Source organism: Panthera uncia, chromosome D4 (genome assembly GCF_023721935.1).
Source record: "Panthera uncia isolate 11264 chromosome D4, Puncia_PCG_1.0, whole genome shotgun sequence".
Classification (NCBI taxonomy): Eukaryota; Metazoa; Chordata; class Mammalia; order Carnivora; family Felidae; genus Panthera; species Panthera uncia.
In genome coordinates, this window is record NC_064807.1 from 58,167,027 (window position 1) to 58,181,014 (window position 13,988).

A 13,988-nucleotide genomic window follows, 5' to 3' on the forward strand; every position below is an offset into this window, starting at 1 on the left:
AATGCTTTTATTTTAGTCTTAAAATGTTTCTACTTCCTTTTTTTAAAATAAACTTTTTATTTAGGAATAAATTTAGTTCCACGGAAAAAATAAATTGTGTAAACGGTACAGAGAGTTCATAAATATCCCTCGTCTAGTTTTCCCCATTGCGAACATCTCAGGTTACCAAGGTACAAGTGTCAAAACAAGGAAATTTGGCATTGGTACAGTACTAGGAAGTAAACTCCAGACTTTATTTGGATTTCACCAGTTTTCCCATGAATGTCCTCTTTCTGCAACATGACCCAACACGGGGCACCATGTTACACTTAGCTGTCATGCCTCCTATGGTCCCCGCTGGGCTATGACAGTTCCTCTGTCTTTCTTTGTTTTTCATGAGCCTGACAGTCTCAGGAAGTTCTGGTTCAATATCCTAGATAGTGTCCTCTACTCTGGGCTTGGCTCGTGTTACTCTCATGCTTAGACTGAGGTTATAGATTTATGGAAAGGATACCACAGAGGTGAAATGTTCTTCTCGTCACGTCATACTCGGTGACACCTGACATCACTCGTGAGGTTGTCCTTCATCACTCAGTTGAGGTGCTCTCTGCCAGGTGTCTCTGCTGGAAAGTTACTATTTTTTCCTTTCCATGTTCTCTTCTTTGGAAGCAAAGCTAGGATCTAGAATCCTATTTTATGGATCCCAGAATCTATCACCGTATTATAATTGTTCTTTAAAAAAAGTTGATGAACTATGATCATTTGAAAATACATTTAACATCCAGCTTTAAAAGGAAATTTACCTGTCAGACCCAATAATCTGAGAATTACTATAAACATACTATGCTGCGTTCCTCAGCTTACAAAACAACCCTGCTTATGAACAGAGAGAAGGAGAGTATTATGGCACTACTTAGTACTGCTTGTCATCACCACGACTCATGTCTCCAACCCTGACTGCATCTGGTTCCTCTGACAAATGACACAGTTGTTCCTTCTCTGTTCCAGATTTTGTTCTGGGGCTTGGACCCTGGCATTGCTCTGTTCCAATCCCTTTCTTCTACAGTAGGAGAAACTGAAGACCAGAGAGGGAGAGGGCTTGCCTGAAGTCACACAGTTCTTGAGTAAGAGAACCGGGGCCAGAACCTGAGTCTGTCTGGTCCCTGGTGTTCACAGTAATGCTAGTGATAATCTGGGACACCCACCCACACCCACACCCACACCCACCCACACCCACCCACACACACACACACACACACACACACCCTGCTTCCTCAAATCCCTGTTCAGCCAGGAAAGATTCTCTGCTTTTCTGCATGGTTTTCCATTCCAGTGTCAGAATCTGAGTCTCTATTGCATAATCAAGCCTGGGTCTAGCATGGAGGGCCCAGAGAAGAATGATTACATATCTGCATGTCCCTCAAGAAGCTCCTGGTAGGCAAGGCGACAGTTGACAGTTCTGACAGTTCCATTGAGGGATGATTAATACATGCCCAGGGCAGAGTAGATGTAAATAATTGTTGGATGAATGGATTAGCAGAAACACTTAAATTCACCAGCCCCTTCTACTTGGTTAAGGCCCATTACCCACCTTGATGGTAGCATATTCTGGCCCTTGAGAACACTTATGGGCCTTAACTTTACACCAACCTGTGTGCCTTGTTTGACAGCCCGTCCCCTACATGAACCTACACTCTGACGGCAAGGACCATGTCTGTCTTGCTCACAGTTGGATCCCAGTATTTAGCACAGATTGTAAGCACCTACTGGATATTTGATGAATGAATGAATAAATGAATGAATGAATGAATGAATGAACAAGATCCCAGACACAGAGAAGCCTGGGCTGTCAGATACACACAGATGCAGCTCCGCACATTTCTCACCAGCTGCCAGGCCATCACATCAGATGCAGGTTTTCAAACAGAAGCGAGAAGCTGAATGTTTGAAGCTAAACAAAGCAATGGGCTGAGCCAACTTGCCTTGAAGGAAAGCTGTTTCCGGCTCCACCCCACCTGGCACCTGGGAGCCTGCTTCCAGGCCTGTCCTACAGCCAACCCTCAGCTTCCACCATCTGCACCCAGTCAGTGAATGTGGGACTAGGGGCTTCTGGGAGGGAGGTCACCCACCATCCTCCCATCCTTGATGGCCAGGGCAGACCTGTCTCCCTTCCCCCAGTCTACCCTGCTCAAGGCCAACACAACCAGATCCTGGGGCTACGGGCAGGAGGTTCACATTCAGCTGTGGAAAGAGAGAAAGAAGAAAGGAAATCCCGCACCAGGGCACCCTCTTGGCTCTCTGCTAGGTGCTGGTCACCTCACCTGTGCTTAACTTGCTTGTAGCTTATTCACAAGTCAGAGGCAGAGGTCATGACAGCCTTTTACAGATGTGGAAACTGAGGCTCAGAGAGGTTGCTAACTTGCCAAGGCCACAAAGCCCGCAGTGGCAGAGCTGATTCAGCCTCAGCTCTGTGATCCCAGAGCCTGAAGCCTGGCCTCAGGCTGTGGAAGTTTCCATTCTCTGTATCTTTCTCACCTACCAGAGTGGTTCCCTGTTCTTCTTCAGTCCCCCTGAAACACCACCAGGATAATTCACTCTTACTCATTTGTTTGTTTGTTTTTGTTTTTAAGGCTGATATAAGTAATAGGCGTGGATATAGTTTTGGAGCTATCAGCCATTCATCCCCTGGTGTAAATTATTCCAATCCCTTTGCTTTCCTTCTGATTCTTTTTTTTTTCTCAGTTTTTTTTTTTTTTTTTTTTTTTAGTGTTTATTTATTTTTGAGAGAGAGAAGGGGAGAGAGACAGAGAGGGAGACACAGAGTCTGAAGCAGCCTCCAGGCTCTGAGCTGTCAGCAGAGAGCCCAACGTGGGGCTCAAACTCACGAACCGTGAGATCATGACCTGAGCCGAAGTCAGAGGCCACCCAGGCACCCCATGCTTTCCTTCTGATTCTGACCTTCAGCTGAGGCTCCCTTGCATGGAGCAGGTGGAAATGTTGTTAAGGAAAGAGAGTCAGCGTCATTTCACTATAGTAAGTGTGCAGGTTGAGAAAAACAAGGTCAAGAGTAGGGAAGAGAAATTCCCAGAAGCCAGATTAGGAAAGCAGATAAAGCGAGACCCAGTTCAGGAATGGAAAAGGTGATTCCCAACACTGCAGGAAGTTTTTCTCACCAAAGTTCCCTGGTGAAGGGAAAGGGGAAGGGGAGGTTAGGGAGGAGGGAGTGGGTAGAGGGGAAGATGGAGGTTTTAAGAAAGAGAAGGTGGTTTTGAAAGGGGCCATGGGCCCTCTGGGATATAATGGTCTGTCCTGATAAAGGAGGTCCCAGCCACTTCCCACAGCCTGTGTCAGGGAAGCTCCTGTGTGCCTTGTCCCAGCCAATCTCCATTTTTGGATATTAGATCATTCTAAGTCATCTTCTCTTTGCCTTTTTTCATATTAAAACATGAGAACACAGAGATCAATGGCTGAACATTTCCAAAATAGAAAATTTAATTACTGCACACTCCTGGAAAATGGACAAAAGTGCTTCAGGTTACCTGAAAGTTTGCAAAATGCCCCATTGGAGAAACTAAAAGTTACCAGTACTGGAACAGAGACAGAACAGTCGCTGTAGTTGTTATCTATTGCTGTAAAACAGATTGTCCCCAACCTTAGCACTGAGGGGCAGCTTTCTGAGGGGCAGGAATGCAAGAATGGTTTAGCTGGCTGGTTCTGGCTCCAGGTCTTTCATGGGGCTGTGAGTAAGCCATGGGCAGCTCCCTGATGACCTGCCTGGTGGGTCCACTTCCAAGTGCACTATGGGTTGTTGGCCGCCTGAAAGGAGGCCACAGTTCCTCTGAGGTGGGTGTCTCCAAACTCACATGGCAGCTTGCTTCCTCAGAGTGAGAGATCAGAAAGAAAAAGCCCAAGATGGAGGCCTCAGTCTTTCATGATCTAATCTTGGATGTAACATACCACCATCAACTTCTATCATACACTATTGGTCACGTAGACCAGCCCTCCAAGGGCAGTGTGGGAGGAGTCTGCACAATGCAGGCAGGGTGTGAGTGCCAGAAGTCAGGGGTCCTTGGAGGCTATCTTGGATGCTAGCTTTAGCATTTTTTTTTTCTTAACCGAATTTTCACTTGGACCACACTAATATCCACCAACATGATTGCACTCCAGTTGCCTTCAGCCAGATCACCGATGGCTCCCTTGAACCTGAATAGAAGTACGAATGAGGGTATCTCCCTGTTTCCTGTTTGTAGTAAACTGAGTAACGGTTCCCAGAGAGATTTAGGTCCTAACCCCTGAAACCGATAAAGATTACCTTAGATGGAAAAGGGTCTTTGCCTGAAATTTGCCATTAATAGCCTTTATTTCTCTCCAAAATCTCAAGAGGTTTCTATAGATAAGTGTGCACTCATCTCCAGTGTCTGTTAGAGCTCATATAGTCTGTTAGTGAGAGACCAAAAATGATTCGTTCAACATAGGGCCTCTGGTCACCCCTATTATACACTCTAGAGGGCAACGTTAGCCTAACCCCTGGTCTCTAGGGATGGGGGGCAATCCACCCCTGAAGTTCTTCTGTTAGCAGAAGGGCACTTGCCAACACACCGGGCTTTTCTGAGCCTTCCTTCACAGGAGTAAACTGCTTTCCCTGAGGCAGCACCTTCATTAGGCTTAGCAAGACCCAACTCTGGAGCTTGTGTATGTTTTCTCTCAAGGTCCCAGATAATATGAGATCTTGCCACAGTTGTTTATGAGAGACTTTGATGGGCCCCCTTTCTGCCTTTTTATTGTCAGCAGGATGCTTTGTTTTTTCCTGCTTTTCAACCCACCTCTTTCCCTTATAATAGATTCTTTCCATTTCACTTAAGTAAAGCCACTAGAGTGGCTACTGTAGCAATGGGCTGATTTTTTAAAATATAATTTATTGTCAAATTGGCTTCCATACAACACCCAGTGCTCATCCCAACAAGTGCCCTCCTCAATGCCCATCACCTACTTCCCCCTTTCCCTCACCCCCCATAAACCCTCAGTTTGTTCTCTGTATTTAAGAGTCTCTTACGGTTTGCCTCCCTCCCTCTCTGTTTGTAACTTTTTTCCCCTTTCCCTCCCCATGGTCTTCTGTTAAGTTTCTCAAGATCCACATATAGTGAAAACATATGGCTTCTGTCTTTCTTTGACTGACTTATTTCACTTAGCATAATACCCTCCGGTTCCATCCATGTTGCTGCAGATGGCCAGATTTCATTCTTTCTCAAGCAATGGGCTGATTAACCATGGGGGGAGGACAGATACTAAAGTCCCACACCATGTGACTGAAAGATGGACAAGGGTCTTTGCAGATGTGATGAAGTTAAAGATCCTAAAATGGGGAGACTTTTTGGATTATCCAGTTACACCCTAAATGCAATCACAAGGGTCCTTATTGAAGAGACGCAGATACCATGCTACTGGCTTTGGCTTTGGAGATCGAGGAAGGGGCCATGAGATAAGGAATGCAAGAAACACAGTTTCAGAAACTGAAAATGGCAAGGAAGTAGATTCTCCCTTAGAGGGAGAACAGAGGGAGTTGTGCCGGCCCTGACACACTGAAACTGACTTTGGACTTCTGACTTCCAGATCTGTAAGAGAATAAGCATGCATGAGTTCAAACCATATGTTTGTGGTCATTTGTACTGGGACAATAGCAAACAAATACACTGTGTCACGTCCATGTGGTACAATCAGGAAAATGCAGAGCAGGAAATAAACACCTCTGGTTCCAGAGCTGCAAGTGCTAGAGGTTTCGAGCTCACACATGCCTTTGTTAAGGGGAGAAGGAACTTCACACCTAAGCCCTACCTAGTTCCTTTGGGAGGGTAACAAAAGACACTGATTTCCAGCATGTTCAAGTGAGGCCTGGTGAATTAGACATGCTGGGTTGAATCCACCATTCATTAGCTGGATGACCTTGAGCAGGTTATACAACTCCAACTTCTCAGCCCTGACTACACATTAGAATCACCCGAAATGCTTCAAATCATATCCATGGCCAGGTCCCATCCCTGAAGACTCTGGTGATTCAGGTGGTCTGGGGGAGGGGGCTTGGGCATCAGTGCTTTTATTAAGCTCCCTGGTGATTCTGATGTGCAGCCAGGCTGATCAGCACGTCTCTAAATCTGTTCCTCCTTGGAGATAGAAATCAGAGTTTGGTCACCTATCTATCGCATGGGTGTGATAAAGCTTGAGCGAGGTAATCCATGTAAAGTGCTCAGCACAGAGTAAGCCCTCAAGGACTGTTAATGAGTATTATACTGCAATCCAGGCAGAGAAGTCATCTTTCAGTGCCCCCTACTCTATCCACTTTTAAAATGTTCAGGGTAAATAGGAAGGTTCAGTAGATCACTAACATGGTGACATTTTCAGGTACACTTAAATCAAGCATTTAAAACTCCAGGGAGACACAAGACAGGGTCTAATCAGACATCTCTCCAGCTTCATGGGATTCCTGTGCCTCTCAAAGCAGAGGGTAAGCACCCGGTTCAGTGTCACCTAGGTGAGTGTCTTGCTCCAGCATACCTTAAGGTTGCAAGAAATTACCCATTTACACATATTCAGGAAGGGAAGAGCCTGACCAACAGACCAGGATTTTTTAAATCCTTCAAGTTTTAAGACCAGGAGTTTGGTTCACTATGGACTCGAGGGCTCCCTGAAGGGGTGACCTTGAGTTTTCAAAAATAATTGTTTTTTTTGTGCTCCTCAGTGCTCTTCAGATGGAGGCAGAAACAGTCTCCTAGCCCAAGAGAGCTTTGGAATGGAACTCAAGGCAACAAGCCCTGGGAGCTGGAATCAAGGCCACGAGCAGAGGCACACCCAGGTTGGGTGGGACCTGAAGTCCATACATCTAGGGCAGGAGGGCGCTCTTAGCCACACCTTGCTGCTCTGTGAAGCAGAGAAATGGTGACACACACTAGAAGAGAATGATTAAACAAATTTGCAAACGTGGCTCGGTGAACAAACAACCCCACTCAGTACAGCCGCTCCTTTGTCCCCAGCAAAAGAGATGGCTTTGGTGGAATACAATCTGAGATTCAGGCCTCATGAACTGGAAGATGATTCTGCCCCCTCATTACCCTTCCTCTTTGGTTTTCTTTTTGTTTGAAAACAAGATTGAATCTTCTCTTCTTTCCTTCTGGGTGTTGAGAGTTGGGAAGCCCTTTAAATAAACACGCCTACTAAAGGCATGGATCTGTCCACAGCAGGCAGTAATTGTACCTCCAAGGCCACCAATGTAGTGGCTTCAGGGTGTGAGGCAGAGACTTCAGGTCTATTTCACCTGCCAGGGTCTCTCTGCCTGGCCTAGGGCGAGTTGCTGTCCCTGCTCAGAATTCAGTCTCCTGTCCTGTACAATCAGGGTAACGATGCTCTTATTTCATATTCGTCTCATCACGGTGATAAACCCCTTTGGCTCAAGTCCTAAATGACAGTGCAGGACTCATTTTCAGTTGAAAAGCATTAGTACTGCCATATAGGTGCTTGAATATGAAATGATCACCTACCAGTTTGTAAGCAGCCAATGTCTGAGCCCTCAGGTGCCCACCTGTGTCTACTCTGGCCTCCTAGCTGTTGCCCAAGGACCCCCAAAACCTTCTCGTGACTCAGCATCCAAAGGAGACATGCCTGGCCCAGCGAGGGGGACACAACGACCAGGCATAGAAGAATTACAGCAGGTTCTACGTTCACTCGTCAGTGCGACTTTCTGGCATTCAGGGCCTTGAATAGCACGCCTAGGCTCCTCCATTGGCTCAGCACTCTTCAGTCTTGATACTGTCTCTCTGAGGAGCCTCTACCCGCCTTTACACACCAGAGTGGGGTCCAGCTTGTGGACAAACTCAGACTGCTGGGAAGCCATTGCCCAGCGAGGGACCCCTGATCTGTCCATCCACCCTCCTTTCTAGGAGGTCATTTGGTCCAAAAAGTTGGCCCTGGGAGGACAGACCTGGCCAGCTGTCCTCCAGACCCTGTGAAGGACTCTCACCAGACCAGGTGGGGGCCACACTCCCTGGTTCCTGTCCCTGAGTCACTTCATGCCCCTTCTCGTGCGCATTCCTAGACACCTCAGCCCAGAGGCAAAGCTGGGAAAGACGACTGAGCTACAGAGACCCCTAGAGCTGCCTTGGGGGTCCTGGAGGGTGGGGGTGTCCAGCAAACAGCTCCTTTTCACATGGATTGACATTGGCCTTCTGTGTGAGATTTCATTTGGGTGTGTGATCTAGCCCAGTCCCCTCACTATATGGACAACGAGGCCCAGAGAGCACACAATGAGGCAGGCAGCCTGGGATCCAGGCCTCTGGCCCCCAGCCACTAAATCTCATGTCCTCTCTCCTCTGTGATTCCATCCTGCCCATCACTGCAGACACATTATTCTGTCCTGGGGAAGGAATGTCCCATGGTCCATAGTCCTTATGAATGGATGTGCTATGGGAAACACCCTTCTTTTTCAAACCCTGGGGCAATTTCATCAACCTGCAGCTGCCACCTTAACCAGGATGCAGCCTATCTGAAAAGGTTGTTTAAAAACCACACTAGATACCAGGTGAATAATAAATAAGACTGTGACATGTGTGGGTTCTTGTTACGGATGGTAGTCCAAGCTCCTCTCCCCTCCAACCTCCATGGACTCCCTGAAGGATCTGGAGAAGTCCTTTTGCCTCTCTGGGCTTCAGTCTCCCCATCTGTGCAATGGCAACATTAGGGCAGAAGCTCTAAGAGCACCCCTTGCTCCCTGCTCTGTCCCTGATTCTGTAAAGCCAGGGGCCGGATCAGCCATCATGGGAATCCTCTCAGGTGGGGAGCTTCTCCTCCCAGATGACCCACCGAGGCAGTCATGGCAGGATCTTTGGAACCAGAGAGGGGAAGTTCAACCCAGGTCAGTCACCTCCAGTAGCTTGCCTAGTGCTTAAGAGGGCAGTATTCAGAGTCAAGCTTTGCAATTCAGGTGCACCGATTCAGGGTCCTTATCTGTCAACCGAAGCTGATAACGCTTGTCTTCACAGAGTTAGGAGGGTCTGTGGCAGAGCCTCAGTTATTCTCCAGTGTCTGTCTTCCCACAGAATCACAGAAATGGAATCTCCCCCAAATGACCACCCAATATAAAGACTACATTTCCCAGCCTACCTGGTTGTACCATGTGACTACGTTCTGGCCAATGGGACGCAAGAGGAACGGTTTGGGGTAGCTTTGGGGACCCTGCTTCAAAAGCAGCGGACACACATGATTTGCCTTTTTGTCCACATCCCTCCCTCCATCATGCCACCTGAAATATGGATGTGGAAGCTGCTATTTTGAACCACAAAGAATGCTTGCTGCTAAGGATGACCAAATGAATTGGAAGGGATGTGTGTCCTTGAGGATCATTTGTCACCTCCCTGCACTGCTCAACTCCAGGCTTATTTTACTTATTTAGAGAAATCAACTCCCATTTTGTGTAAGCCACTGGTATTAGAGTCTCTGTTTCTCAGAGTTAATCCTTACTCACTGCCATGGGATCTGATGAAATTGAATGGTTCTCATCTAACCAAGTCACCCTCCTGCTTTAAGGCCCTTCTGTGGCTGCTCAGGATGACATTGAAACTCCTTAGCATGGCACTTAAGGCACTTCATGATATGTCCCCCTTACCACTCCAGCCTTGTCTCTCTCACTGTACCCCACTTTACCCATCACAGCCCAGGCGCCAGCCAGCAGAAGCTACTCATAGCTCCCCATGCCACCCAGGCACCTCTCATTTCTGGTCTTTTGCACATGCAACTCTGTTCTCCAGAAATGCCATCTCTCCCCTGGCCCTTTTCAGCTTTCAGTATTCAGATCAGGTATTATTTCCTCCAGGAAGACTCCAAGGTCCTTCACAGGATTTATGGTGTTCCATTTCATTTCTTTTTGCTGTGTTGGCACCATGGAACTTCCTCATACTGTGTGAGAGAAACACACCAGTGTCCACGTCTGTCTGCCTCCCCAGTCTGAGGCCTCAAGACAGGGATAGTGCCTGGTTCATCTGTGCACGCCAGGGCCTCTGCAACAGGGTCATCCATAATAGGAGCTGGGTGAAGGGAGGAAAGATGGAAGGCAGATGCTTATTAGTGTGGAAATAGTCTTAGAAGCAGGAAGAACTGATCACTGGAGACAGAAGTGAAAGGCAAGGTCATCCTGAGCAGAGGCTCATCCCTGCTCCCCTGCTGTAGTCAGATATTCCTGGATCTAAGCGGCCCTCGTGCATTCATCGGCAAATCCGCACCAAGTGTCAAATGGTGGGGCAGTATCTCAGGCTTTCTCAGTCAGCACATGTGTAAAGATACACTTGGCTTCTGCCAAGACTTTGTACTTCAGTCATTGCCTCATCACTGCCCATAACCAGTAACGATAACAGAACAGGAAAGGCAACTGACAGTTGCACAAATAACGTGTGTGGGGCCAAAGTTTGTGGTCCAAGGACTCTGCTAACAATGAATGTTATTTAACAGCCTTATCGTAACTTTCTGGGGGCCTGGCCATTTCATGTATCTCATGGTTCCTCCTTCAACAACAGGGAAAACTGAGGCCAAGAGAAAGAAGTTGCTCAAGGTCACACAGAGGCTGGAGCAGAGACTGGGGCCCAAGCTCTGACACCCAGACCCATGCCCTTTGTGCCACTCATGCCCCATCCTGTGATTGCTGTCCCATAATTGTGCATTGAGATAAAGATATGGACCCACTGAGCCCAATTATGAGGGTCACAAAGGGACAGATATATTACAGAGCCTTTGAACCAAGAGAACACCTTCTGTTGACTTGGTAACATAATCTTTTGGTACTTTTTTTTACTTTTTATTATGAACCAGTTTAAGTCTACACAGAAATAGAGTATAATGACCCCCCTATGTCCACTAGCAGCTAGCTTAAGGAGTTATCAACACCTGCTGTTTGGGGTAACATAACTTGGAATTATCTCTCCCCCTAGGAGACTGGAGGAGGCACACACTACAACCAGAATCATCTTCTCAAATTGCAAACTGGATCGTGTCTACTCGCCTCCTTCTTCCTCCAAACTCTAATAGAATTCTCTGCCCTAGAAATGAAGACAAAGCCAAGCTCCACTCCACCATGGACACCCTATCTCTGCACTTTATTTTAAGTTTATTTATTTATTTTGAGAGAGAGAAAGGGAGAGCAGGGGAGGGGCAGAGAAAGAGAGAGAGAGAGAGAGAGAGAGAGAGAGAGAGAGAGAGAGAATCCCAAGCAGGCTCCACGCTGTCAGCTCAGAGCCTGATGCAGGTCTCAAACCTATGAACCATGAGATCATGATCTGAGTTGAAATCAAGAGTCAGACACTTAACCGACTGAGCCACACAGGTGCCCCAAAGCCACTTTTATTTTGGGTTTTCTCTTACATCAGGAGTTCACAAATGTAACTTCATATTGGAATCGGTAGAGGAGCTTAAAAACAAAACAGACCAAAGCAACAATGTAAATCAGACAACCCGGTACCACACCAAGGGATTCTGACTGGGAATCAGAAGTGTTGCTCAGGCATCGGTGTTGTAAAAAGCTGTCCGTGATGCTACCACGCAGCCACAGGTTGAGAACCACTTGTTTAATGATACGTGTCTGAACTAGTTCTAACTGACATGGGGCTCAGCTCAGAAGTCATCTCCCGAGAAGTCCCAGGCAGGGGGATCTCAGGGCTCCCTCTTCTGCTTTCACAGAGCTAGGTGCTACTCTCTGCTGGAGGCAGGTGGTAGTGTATTGCATTAGTGTTGTTGGGTCAGGCTCCTCCCACTGTCCTCTGAGCTCCTCCAGGGTGGGACCACGTTAGATTTATCCACAGTGCCTGGCCCAGGGGTTAGAGTTCTTACCTGGGCCTCCAGAACCCTGTGGGGTCTGGCCCCTGCCCACACCTCCAGCCTCTTCCAGAGCTATTTACTCCTTCCCTCCTCCCGCTTGTCTTCTCCCAGTTCCTTAAGTGCACTTGACCCCTCCCATCTCAAGGCCTGTGCATAAGCCTGTCCCTTTCACCTGCCTCTTCATTTAGTCTGCCCCTGCTTGTCCTTCAGATCTCACCTTCCACCCTCTATTTGAAGCCCCGTCTTGGCACTAGCAGCATTGGTATCACCAGGCAACTTGTTAGAAATGCAAAATATAAGGCATTTATAGTTAACAGGATTAGCAAGGTCCCCAGAATACGGAGAATGCATTGATGGGCGGTTCTGACTCCAAAACATGATTGGGGTGGAGGCAGGAGAGGGTCCCTTTTTGGAACAAAGGAATGCTGGGTGAACGAAAGAAACAACGTCCCTTGCTCGTAATTATGGCATCTGCATAGTGGAAGATGTTGACCACCAGGCCTGCTCGTGCTCGGGTCAGAGGCCATGAACTCAAATGCCTACAAGGGCTATAAATGAGTGAGTCAACATATTCGTTTCCCTCACAAACCTCGTGTCTTAAAACAACAGAAACTTACTATCTTACAGTTCTGGGAGCTCAGAAGTCAGAAATGGGTGTCACTGGGCTAAAATTGAGGTGTCGGCAGAGCTGTGTTCCTTCTGGAGACACTGGGGGAAAATTGTTCCCTTGCCTTTTCCAGCTACTTGCGTTCTTTGGCTTATGGCTGCCTGACTCCTTCCTCTGCCTCTGTCATCACATCTCCTGTGGTGTTGCTGACATTCCCATACCCCACTGATAAGGACCCTTGTGATGACATTGCACCCACCCATCTCATCCAGGATAATCTCTCTCCCTCAAGACCCTTAACTGCAGGTGCCATGAGCTGCCCCGTGCTTCGCTTCCCTGTCAGTGTTATTTGTGTGCTTGTGTGAGAGCCGGGATTTAGCGCGAACTCAGGCCACGCATCTCCTGTGTGTCCTTGGGCAAGTCCCTTTCCCTTTCTGGGTCTCAGTTTGCTCAACTATAAACTGAGGTGCAGAGGGAGGAAAAGAAGAAGTCAGGCAGGTGGAAGGGAAACAGAGTTTATGGTCAATACTCAGGGCATGTTTGGTTTGACAACATTGAGACTTCGGTCATGTTCACACAGAGTAAACTTCACTTCAGTGTAGAGATTTACTCAGGGGAAAAGGTTGGGGGGAAGGGTATATTTTGGTTTGCTTTTTTTAAATTTTTTTTAACGTTTTTGTTTATTTTTGAGACAGAGAGAGACAGAGCATGAATGGGGGAGGGTCAGAGAGAGGGAGACACAGAATCCGAAACAGGCTCCAGGCTCTGAGCTGTCAGCACAGAGCCCGACGCGGGGCTCGAACTCACGGACCGCAAGATCACGACCTGAGCCGAAGTCAGCCGCTTAACCGACTGAGCCACCCAGGCGCCCCTATTTTGGTTTGCTTTTACATGCATTTTTATTTTTAAATTTTCATTCCCTGCAACTCCCTCACTGTCTTGACCCAGTCTTCCATCTCCGGTTCAAATGAAGAGAATGGAGGCACCTGTTATGCTCGGTGCAGAATAAATGCCCAGTGCAGCTCGCATGTCCTTTTGTTTGGAATCTATCTGATCTGTTCACTGTCTCAGAGCCAGGAATCTTCTCTAGTAACTTCCTAGACATATAAGGCTCCAAAACACCAAAGGATAGAAATAGCTTCTCTTCCCCCACCAGGCCAGTGTAAACACATCCCTGAGTGACATTCCTTGCTGACAATGACCTGGCTGTGGCTTGTGTTATCTCACTATTTCTCCTTCAATCCTTTTAGTACAAACACTCACAGTGGCTCCAGGCCCAACATCCGTTATAGAGGCCTAGATCTTTTTTGCCAATTAAAAAGCTGAATCCAAAACATTCTTGAACAATAGTCAACTCTCTGCAAAAATAATTTATGCACTTTACCCTGGGCCATGACACATTTATTCTTTTCTCCAAACTGTAAATGTCAGACATTGTGGAAGGTTTTTATTTTTTAATTTTTTGGCTGCATTTACAAATAACTTGCAGCAGGACTACTTTTGTGAGTTCTGGTGAAAGCCACAGCTTATGAAATGTCAAGGGAGGGGTGAGCTG

General features: G+C 47.3%; 1 long non-coding RNA gene across 1 annotated transcript in view; it reads left to right on the forward strand.

Moving 5' to 3' along the window:
* The window catches only part of LOC125919969 (uncharacterized), a 191,232-nt gene extending 180,024 nt beyond the window's left edge, over positions 1-11,208 (forward strand). Inside the window, exon 3 of the long non-coding RNA XR_007456899.1 lies at positions 10,944-11,208. This is a non-coding gene — a long non-coding RNA (uncharacterized LOC125919969). The remainder of the gene's footprint in view (positions 1-10,943) is intronic.
* Positions 11,209-13,988: the final 2,780 nt, after the last annotated feature.